Source organism: Arachis hypogaea, chromosome 15, assembly GCF_003086295.3.
Source record: "Arachis hypogaea cultivar Tifrunner chromosome 15, arahy.Tifrunner.gnm2.J5K5, whole genome shotgun sequence".
In the NCBI taxonomy this organism is placed as follows: domain Eukaryota; kingdom Viridiplantae; phylum Streptophyta; class Magnoliopsida; order Fabales; family Fabaceae; genus Arachis; species Arachis hypogaea.
In genome coordinates, this window is record NC_092050.1 from 26,880,905 (window position 1) to 26,889,651 (window position 8,747).

At 35.5% G+C, this 8,747-nt stretch overlaps 1 non-coding gene across 1 annotated transcript; it reads left to right on the top strand.

Moving 5' to 3' along the window:
- Positions 1-2,809: 2,809 nt before the first annotated feature.
- On the top strand, positions 2,810-2,917 carry LOC112752361 (small nucleolar RNA R71). The gene has a single exon (XR_003176801.1). It is a non-coding gene; the product is annotated as a small nucleolar RNA R71 (small nucleolar RNA).
- Positions 2,918-8,747: the final 5,830 nt, after the last annotated feature.

The following is an 8,747-nucleotide window of genomic DNA, read 5'->3' on the forward strand; positions in this document are numbered from 1 at the left end:
GAACTTCCCATCCTCTTCTTCTAATCTCTTGTCAGATCTCTGGATATTCGCTCTTTTTGAGCTTAAAAGGAACCTCAAGGATTACCTTTTTCTTGGCCACAACTTCATAGAAGTGGTCTTGATGGACCTTTGAGATGAATCTCTCCATCTCCTATGACTCAGAGGTGGAAGCAATTGCCTTTCCTTTCCTCTTTCTTGAAGTTTCTCTGGCCTTAGGTGCCATTGATGGTTATGGAAAAACAAAAAGCAATGCTTTTACCACACCAAACTTAAAAGGTTTGCTCGTCCTCGAGCAAAAGAAGAAAGAAAGTAGTAGTAGAAGAAGAAAATGGAGGAGATGGAGGGAGAGAATGTATTCGGCCAAGGGGGAGAAGTGGTGGTTGTAATGTGTGAAAATGGAGTAGTGTTGAGGGGTTTATATAGGGGTGGGGTGGAGGGTAGGTTTCGGCCTTTAGGGTTGGGTTTGGGAGGGAAAAGAATTTGAATTCTGGAGGTAGGTGGGATTTATGGGAAAGAGTGGATGGATGTGAGTGGTTAAGGGTATTTAGGGAAGAGGTATGGAGGTGATTGGTGAAGGGTATTTGGGGAAGAAAGTTATGAAAAGGTGTGAAGAGGAGAGAAGAAGAGGTGGGATAGGTGGGGATCCTGTGGGGTCTACAAATCCAGAGGGGTCAAGAACTTAACATCCCTGCTTCAATTAGGCGTGCTAAACGCCCTTAGAATGCATGTCTGGCGTTAAACGCCAGCTTGCTGCTTGTTTCTGGCGTTTAACGCCAATTCCATGCTCTGTTCTGGCGTTAAACGCCAGTCTGGTGCTTGTTTCTGGCGTTTAACGCCAGCTTGATGCTTCTTTCTGGCGTTAAACGCCAGTTTCATGCTTCTTATTGGCGTTTAAATGCCAGTAAGCTCTTCCTCCAGGGTGAGCTATTTTTAATGCTGTTTTTCATTCTGTTTTTGATTTTTCAGTAGTTTTTGTGACGCCACATGATCATCAATCTTAAAAAAACATAAAATAACAATAGAAAATAAATAGATATAATTAAATAACATTGAGTTGCCTCCCAACAAGCGCTTCTTTAAAGTCAATAGCTTGACAGTGAGCTCTCATGGAGCCTCACAGATGTTCAGAGCATTGTTGGGACCTCCTAACACCAAACTTAGAGTTTGAATGTGGGGGTTCAACACCAAACTTAGAGTTTGGTTGTGGCCTCCCAACACCAAACTTAGAGTTTGACTGTGGGGGCTTTGGTTGACTCTGCAGTGAGAGAAGCTTTTCATGCTTCCTCTCTATGGTTACAGAAGGAGATCCTTGAGTTTTAAACACAAGGTTGTCCTCATTTAGTTGAAGGACCAACTCTCCTCTATCCACATCAATCACAGCTTTTGCTATGGCTAGGAAGGGTCTTCCAAAGATGATAGATTCATCCTCATCCTTCCCAGTTTCTAGGATTATAAAATCAGCAGGGATGTAAAGGCCTTCAACCTTTACTAACAAGTCCTCTACTAATCCATAAGCCTGTTTCATTGATTTGTCTGCCATCTCTATTGAGATTCTTGCAGCTTGTACCTCATAGATTCCTAGTTTCTCTATTACAGAGAGTGGCATGAAGTTTGTCCCTGATCCAAGGTCACACAGAGCCTTCTCAAAGGTCATGGTGCCTATGGTACAAGGTATGAAGAACTTTCCGGGATCCGGTTTCTTCTGAGGCAATGTCTGCCTTATCAATGCACTTAGTTTATTAGTGAACAAGGGGGGGGGGTTCATCCTCCCAAATCTTATTACCAAATAAACTGGCATTCAACTTCATGATGGCTCCTAGATATTCAGCAACCTGCTCTTCATTGATGTCTTCATCCTCTTCAGAGGAAGAATAGTCATCAGAGCTCATGAATGGTAAAAGGAGGTTCAATGGAATCTCTATGGTCTCTAGATGAGCCTCAGATTCCTTTGGTTCCTCAAAGGGAAACTCCTTATTGGTCAGTGAACGTCCCAGGAGGTTTTCCTCACTAGGATTCACGTCCTCCTCCTCCTCTCTGGGTTCGGCCACACCAAGTAAGGTTATGGCCTTGCACTCTCTTTTTGGATTCTCTTCTGTATTGCTTGGGAGAGTACTAGGAGGAGTTTCAGTGACTCTTTTACTCAGCTGGCCCACTTGTGCCTCCAAATTTCTAATGGGGGACCTTGTTTCATTCATGAAACTTAGAGTGGCCTTAGATAGATCAGAGACTATATTTGCTAAGCTAGATGGATTCTACTCAGAATTCTCTGTCTGTTGCTGAGTGGATGACGGAAAAAGGCTTGCTATTGTTAAACCTGTTTCTTCCACCATTATTAAAGCCTTGTTGAGACTTTTGTTGATCTTTCTATGAGAAATTTGGATGATTTCTCCATGAAGGATTATAGGTGTTTCCATAGGGTTCACCTATGTAATACCTCTGCTATTGCAAGGTTCTCAGGATCATAAGCTTCTTCTTCAGAAGATGCCTCTTTAGTACTGTTGGATGCAGCTTGCAATCCATTCAGACTCTGAGAAATCATATTGACTTGCTGAGTCAATATTTTGTTCTGAGCCAATATGGCATTCAGAGTATCAATTTCAAGAACTCCCTTCCTCTGAGGCGTCCCATTACTCACAGGATTCCTTTCAGAAGTGTACATGAACTGGTTATTTGCAACCATGTCAATGAGTTCCTGAGGTTCTGCAGGCGTTTTCTTTAGGTGAATGGATCCACCTGCAGAATGGTCCAATGACATCTTAGATAATTTAGACAGACCATCATAGAATATATCCAGGATGGTCCATTCTGAAAGCATGTCAGAAGGACACTTTTTGGTCAGTTGCTTGTATCTCTCCCAAGCTTCATAGAGGGATTCACCTTCTTTCTGTTTGAAGGTCTGAACATCCACTCTAAGTTTGCTAAGCTTTTGAGGAGGAAAGAACTTGGCTAAGAAAGTCGTGACCAGCTTATCCCAAGAGTTCAGGCTATCTTTAGGTTGAGAGTCTAACCAAATTCTAGCTCTGTCTCTTACAGCAAACGGGAAAAGCATAAGCCTGTAGACCTCAGATCAACCCCATTGGTCTTAACAGTATCACAGATTTGCAAGAATTCAGTTAGGAACTGAAAAGGATCTTCTAATGGAAGTCCATGAAACTTGCAATTCTGTTGCATCAGAGAACTAATTGAGGCTTTAGCTCAAAATAGTTTGTTCCAATGGTAGGGATTGAGATGGTTCTTCCATGTAAGTTGGAATTTGGTGCAGTAAAGTCACCAAGCATCTTCCTTGCATCTCCACCATTATTATTATTTTCAGCCATGTCTACTTCTTTTTCGAAAATTTTTGTCAGATTTTCTCCAGAGAGTTGTGCTTTAGCTTCCCTGAGCTTCCTCTTCAGAGTCCTTTCAGGTTCAGGATCAGCTTCAACAAGAATGTTCTTATCCTTGTTCCTGCTCATATGAAAAAGAAGAGAACAGAAAAGAAAATATGGAATCCTCTATGTCACAGTATAGAGATTCCTTATATGAGTATAAGAAGAGAAGGATGGAAGAAAGAAAAGATAAGAATTCGAACACAGAGGAGAAGAGTTGGTTCGAATTTTTGAGCAGAAGAGAAGTGGTAGTAGATAAATAAATAGAAGGAGATGAGAGAAAGGAAAATTCGAAAATTAAAAATAAAATGAAAAATATTTTTTTGTTTTTATGTTGACTATTAATTAGAATTCGAAATTTAATATGGGAAATAAAATTAAATTAAAATTTAAGACAATTAGTTAATTAAAATAAATTTTGAAAAAGGGGTTAGTAATTTTCGAAAATAAGAGAGAGAAAAGTAGTTAGGTGGTTTTGAAAAAGATATGATTGAAATAGTAAACTTTTAAAATCAAACAAAAAGTTAAGTGGTTAATTGAAAAAGATTTGAAAATCAATTTTGAAAAGATAAGAGGTTAGAAAAGATTTTGAAATTGATTTTGAAAAAGATGTGATTGAAATTTATTTTGAAAAATATTTGAAAAAGAAATTTAAAAAGATTTGATTTTGAAAATCAAAGTTGATTACTTGACTAACAAGAAACAAAAAGATATGATTTTAAAATTTAAAGATTGAACCTTTCTTATTAGGCAAGTAACAAACTTAAAATTTTTGAATTAATCACATTAATTGTTAGCATTAATTTTGAAAATATGAAATAGAAATAAGAAAAAAATTTTGAAAATAAATTTTGAAAATTTCGAAATTATGAAAGAAAAAATGAAAAAAGATTTGATTTTTGAAAAAGATTTGAAAAAAAATAGCATTTTTAAATTGAAAATTTGACTTGGCTCGTAAGAAACAACTAAATTTTAAAAAGTTTTGAAAAAGTCAACTCAAATTTTCAAAAATTTATGAGAGAATAAGGGAAAGATATCTTTTTGATTTTTTTGAATTTTTAATGTGGAGAGAGAAAAACACAAAAAAAAAAAGACACAAGACATAAAAAATTATAAATCAAAACAAGAAAAATATGCAAGAACACTTTGAATGTCAAGATGAACACCAAGAACACTTTGAATGTCAAGATGAACATCAAGAACATGTTTTTGAAAATTTTTAAGAAAAGAAAAACACGCAAGACACCAAACATAGAAATTTTCAAACTTTAGACACTAACAAATTGAAAATGCATATTAAAAACTAGAAAAGACACCAAACAAGAAAAATTTAAAGATCAAACAAAGAAATTCATCAAGAACAACTTGAAGATCATGAAGAACAAATGCATGAGTTTTCGAAAAATAAAGAAAATTATAAAAACATGCAATTGACACCAAACTTAAGAATTGACACTATACTCAAACAAGAAACACAAAATTATTTTTGGTGTTTTTTTTTTTGAAATTTTTTCGAAAATAAAAATAAAAATAATAAAAATAAAGAGCTTAAAATTAAAATAAAATTACCTAATCTGAGCAACAAGATGAACCATCAGTTGTCCAAACTCGAACAATCCCCGGCAACGGCACCAAAAACTTGGTGCACGAAATCGTGATCGTTCATTCCTTGGTAACGGCGCTAAAGACTTAATACGCACGTTCATAATCTTAATTCTTTGTCACAACTTCGCACAACTAACCAGCAAGTGCACTGGGTCGTCCAAGTAATAAACCTTACGTGAGTAAGGGTCGATCCCACGGAGATTGTCGGCTTGAAGCAAGCTATGGTCACCTTGTAAATCTCAGTTAGGCGGATTCAAATGGTTATAGAGTTTTAATAATTAAAAGATAAATAAAACGTAAAATAAAGATAGAGATACTTATGTAATTCATTGGTGAGAATTTCAGATAAGCGTATAGAGATGCTTAGTTCCTTCTGAATCTCCGCTTTCCTACTGCTTTCATCCAATCCTTCATACATCTTTCCATGGCAAGCTGTGTGTTGGGCATCACCGTTGTCAATGGCTACATCCCGTCCTCTCAGTGAAAATGGTCCAAATGCGCTGTCACCGCACGGCTAATCATCTGTCGGTTCTCGATCATACTGGAATAGGATTCAGTAATCCTTTTGCGTCTGTCACTACGCCCAGCACTCGCGAGTTTGAAGCTCGTCACAGCCATCCCTTCCCAGATCCTACTCGGAATACCACAGACAAGGTTTAGACTTTCCGGATCTCAAGAATGGCCGCCAATAATTCTAGCCTATACCACGAAGACTCTGATCGTAGATCAGGAGGCTAAGAGATATGCATTCAAGCTTGTTTGCATGTAGAATGGATGTGTTTGTCAGGCACGCGTTCGTAAGTGAGAATGATGATGAGCGTAACATAATCATCACATTCATCATGTTCTTGTGTGCGAATGAATATCTTAGAGAAGAATATGCTTGAGTTGAATAGAAAAACAATAGTACTTTGCATTAATTCATGAGGAACAGCAGAGCTCCACACCTTAATCTATGGTGTGCAGAAACTCTACCGTTGAAAATACATAAGTGAAAATAGGGTAGACATGGCCGAGTGGCCAGCCTCCCATGGAGGTCTAGAGGTCTAAAATGATCAAAAGATGATCTCGAAAATGATCCTCCAAAAGATCTTTAACACAATAGTAAAAAGTTCTATTTATACTAAACTAGTTACTAGGATTACAGAAATAAGTAAATAATGCAGAAATCCACTTCCAGGCCCACTTGGTGTGTGCTTGGGCTGAGCATTGAAGCTTTCACGTGTAGAGGTCTTCCTTGGAGTTGAACGCCAGTTTGTAACTTGTTTCTGGTGTTTAACTCTGCTTTGCAACTTGTTTCTGGCGTTTAACGCCAGAATAGAGCAGAGAGCTGACGTTGAACGCCAGTTTTCGTCATCTAAACTCAGAAAAAGTATGGACTATTATATATTTCTGGAAAGCCCTGGATATCTACTTTCCAACGCAATTGAGAACGCACCATTTGAAATTCTGTAGCTCCAGAAAATCCACTTTGAGTGCAGGGAGGTCAGAATCCAACAACATCTGCAGTCCTTCTTCAGCCTCTGAATCTGATTTTTGCTCAAGTCCCTCAATTTCAGCCAGAAATTACCTGAAATCACAGAAAAATACACAAACTCATAGTAAAATCTAAAAATGTGATTTTTATTTAAAAACTAATAAAAATATACTAAAAACGAACTAAATCATACTAAAAACTATATAAAACAATGCCAAAAAGCGTATAAATTATCCGCTCATCAGGTACTAATGTATCTTGTTAATAATACATGTCCCAATATAATATTTGATATAAAATTATTAGTGAGGACACAATTCCTCTCCAATAAGAAGACATTGAAATGGAATAAACAATGTGTTTCAATATCTTCGTAGAACGACTGATATGGGGTTATTTTATCCTTATGGATCTAAGTCACAATTAGTTGGCTTTGCAGATGTAGTTTATCTATCTGATCCGCATAAATTTAGATCCCAAATAGGATAAATGTTTACATTTGGTGACACAATTATATCATGGAGATCTACAAAATAAACTATAGCTGTAACGACTCAATTTCTAGCACGTCATGATCAATACTAGTTGTCAGGCGCTACTTCACAGTTATATCTGAGCCTGTATTGCTTATCGAGATCACGTGTTAGCCAGCAATAGCAAAATAGGTTTAAGTTAGGCAAAAGTACATGATGCATATAAACATAGGAAAGCATAACAATATCATCTATTTACCCGAAGGCTCAATTTAATACATTATCATAGTTCATACAGAAGACATTATCGCTTATTTATACTACACAAAACTATTTACAGACTCCAATATCTATATTAACAAGCCTCGGCTCTACAAAAGCCACCCTACTCTAGGACCTGTTCTACAATACATATATAGTATTTACAAAACATATTAGTACTCTAAAAGTCTATAAAAAATGAGGACAAAGACTACTACTACTAGTTATAGATCAATGATAACTAAAGTAATACGGAATGCTGAAGTAAAAGGAGTCAAGTTTTTAAAGTCACTTAAAGGAACACTAATGTTATCACTTTACCATTTTACCCTCATATCCTTCATAACATCTTTTTACCCTTCATTAAGTTAATTAACCATTTTTATATTTACTTTGTGCCCAAAATTATCATTTTATTCCTAGGTGTTCTAATTTTTCCGTTTAATTTTATTTAGCATCAAAATTTTACCAAATTAACCCTAATATTTTTCTATGACCAAATCACTCCTAATAATTTTAATTAATGTCAATTTTATCCTTATGAGTCTAAAAAACTATTTTACCCTTTATTAATTTGTTTACTTATTTTAGTTACCACTTTTACACTTTTACTCATATCTTTTATTAAAGTTTTTATTTAGGCCTAAAATTTTATTTTAATTATAATTTTGATCCAATTAATTTATTTAATTATTATTTTATTCCTAAATACACTAAGTTCAAAATTCTACTTATATTTCATTTATATTACATTTTAACCCCTTTTTTTTTTACCTGAAATAACTATAACACCATTTTTACTTTTACACACTTGTTTCATAGGATCAAAACTAGTTTTTTAACTTCTTTTTAATCCTCCAACATGTCACTTTCCAGGCCTTTAGTGGCTAAAATTTTTAAAGGTGTAGTTTTTCATTTTTATCCACTTTTAGTGGCTTTTAAGACTTGGAACATAAACCCCAAGTGCTCCAAATAATTCAGCTATTCCATACAATTTTCATAGGCAAATAAGCTTCAAATATCATTCAATAATAAGTCAAAAATAGAGAAGCATCACTAAATTTTTAGAATTAAAAATCAAGCACAAAATCACCACAAAGTGGCTTAATTATATAAACACGAATAAAGTATAAACATATTCTAACTATTCTTAATCCTTATCTCGTTTTTAATTCAGGCCCTAGATCTCTAAAACACCAGAAAATACTCTAACAAAAGAAGAAATACAGCTGGAGGTGGTGCATTTTTTCTTGGCCGAAAAGTATCACAAAAAATGATGAAATTTGGCCACTTTAAGCTTGAATTTGTGTATCTTCTTAGAAATGCTCTATATGGGTTTTAAGAGGAGTTTTCTAGACATGGGAGATAACAAGAATTCACCATAATTACTGCTGGAAAAACAAAAAAGAATGGAGAAGGAACAAGAGCTCACCTTGCTGAATTTTCGTAAGAATTAGTGAAAACAGGCAGGAAATTGTGTTTGTATGACTTGGATTCTCAAAAAACACATGAAGAAAAATGGAAGAGCTGCTGGAATCTTAGCTGAAATATGGAGAAAATGTG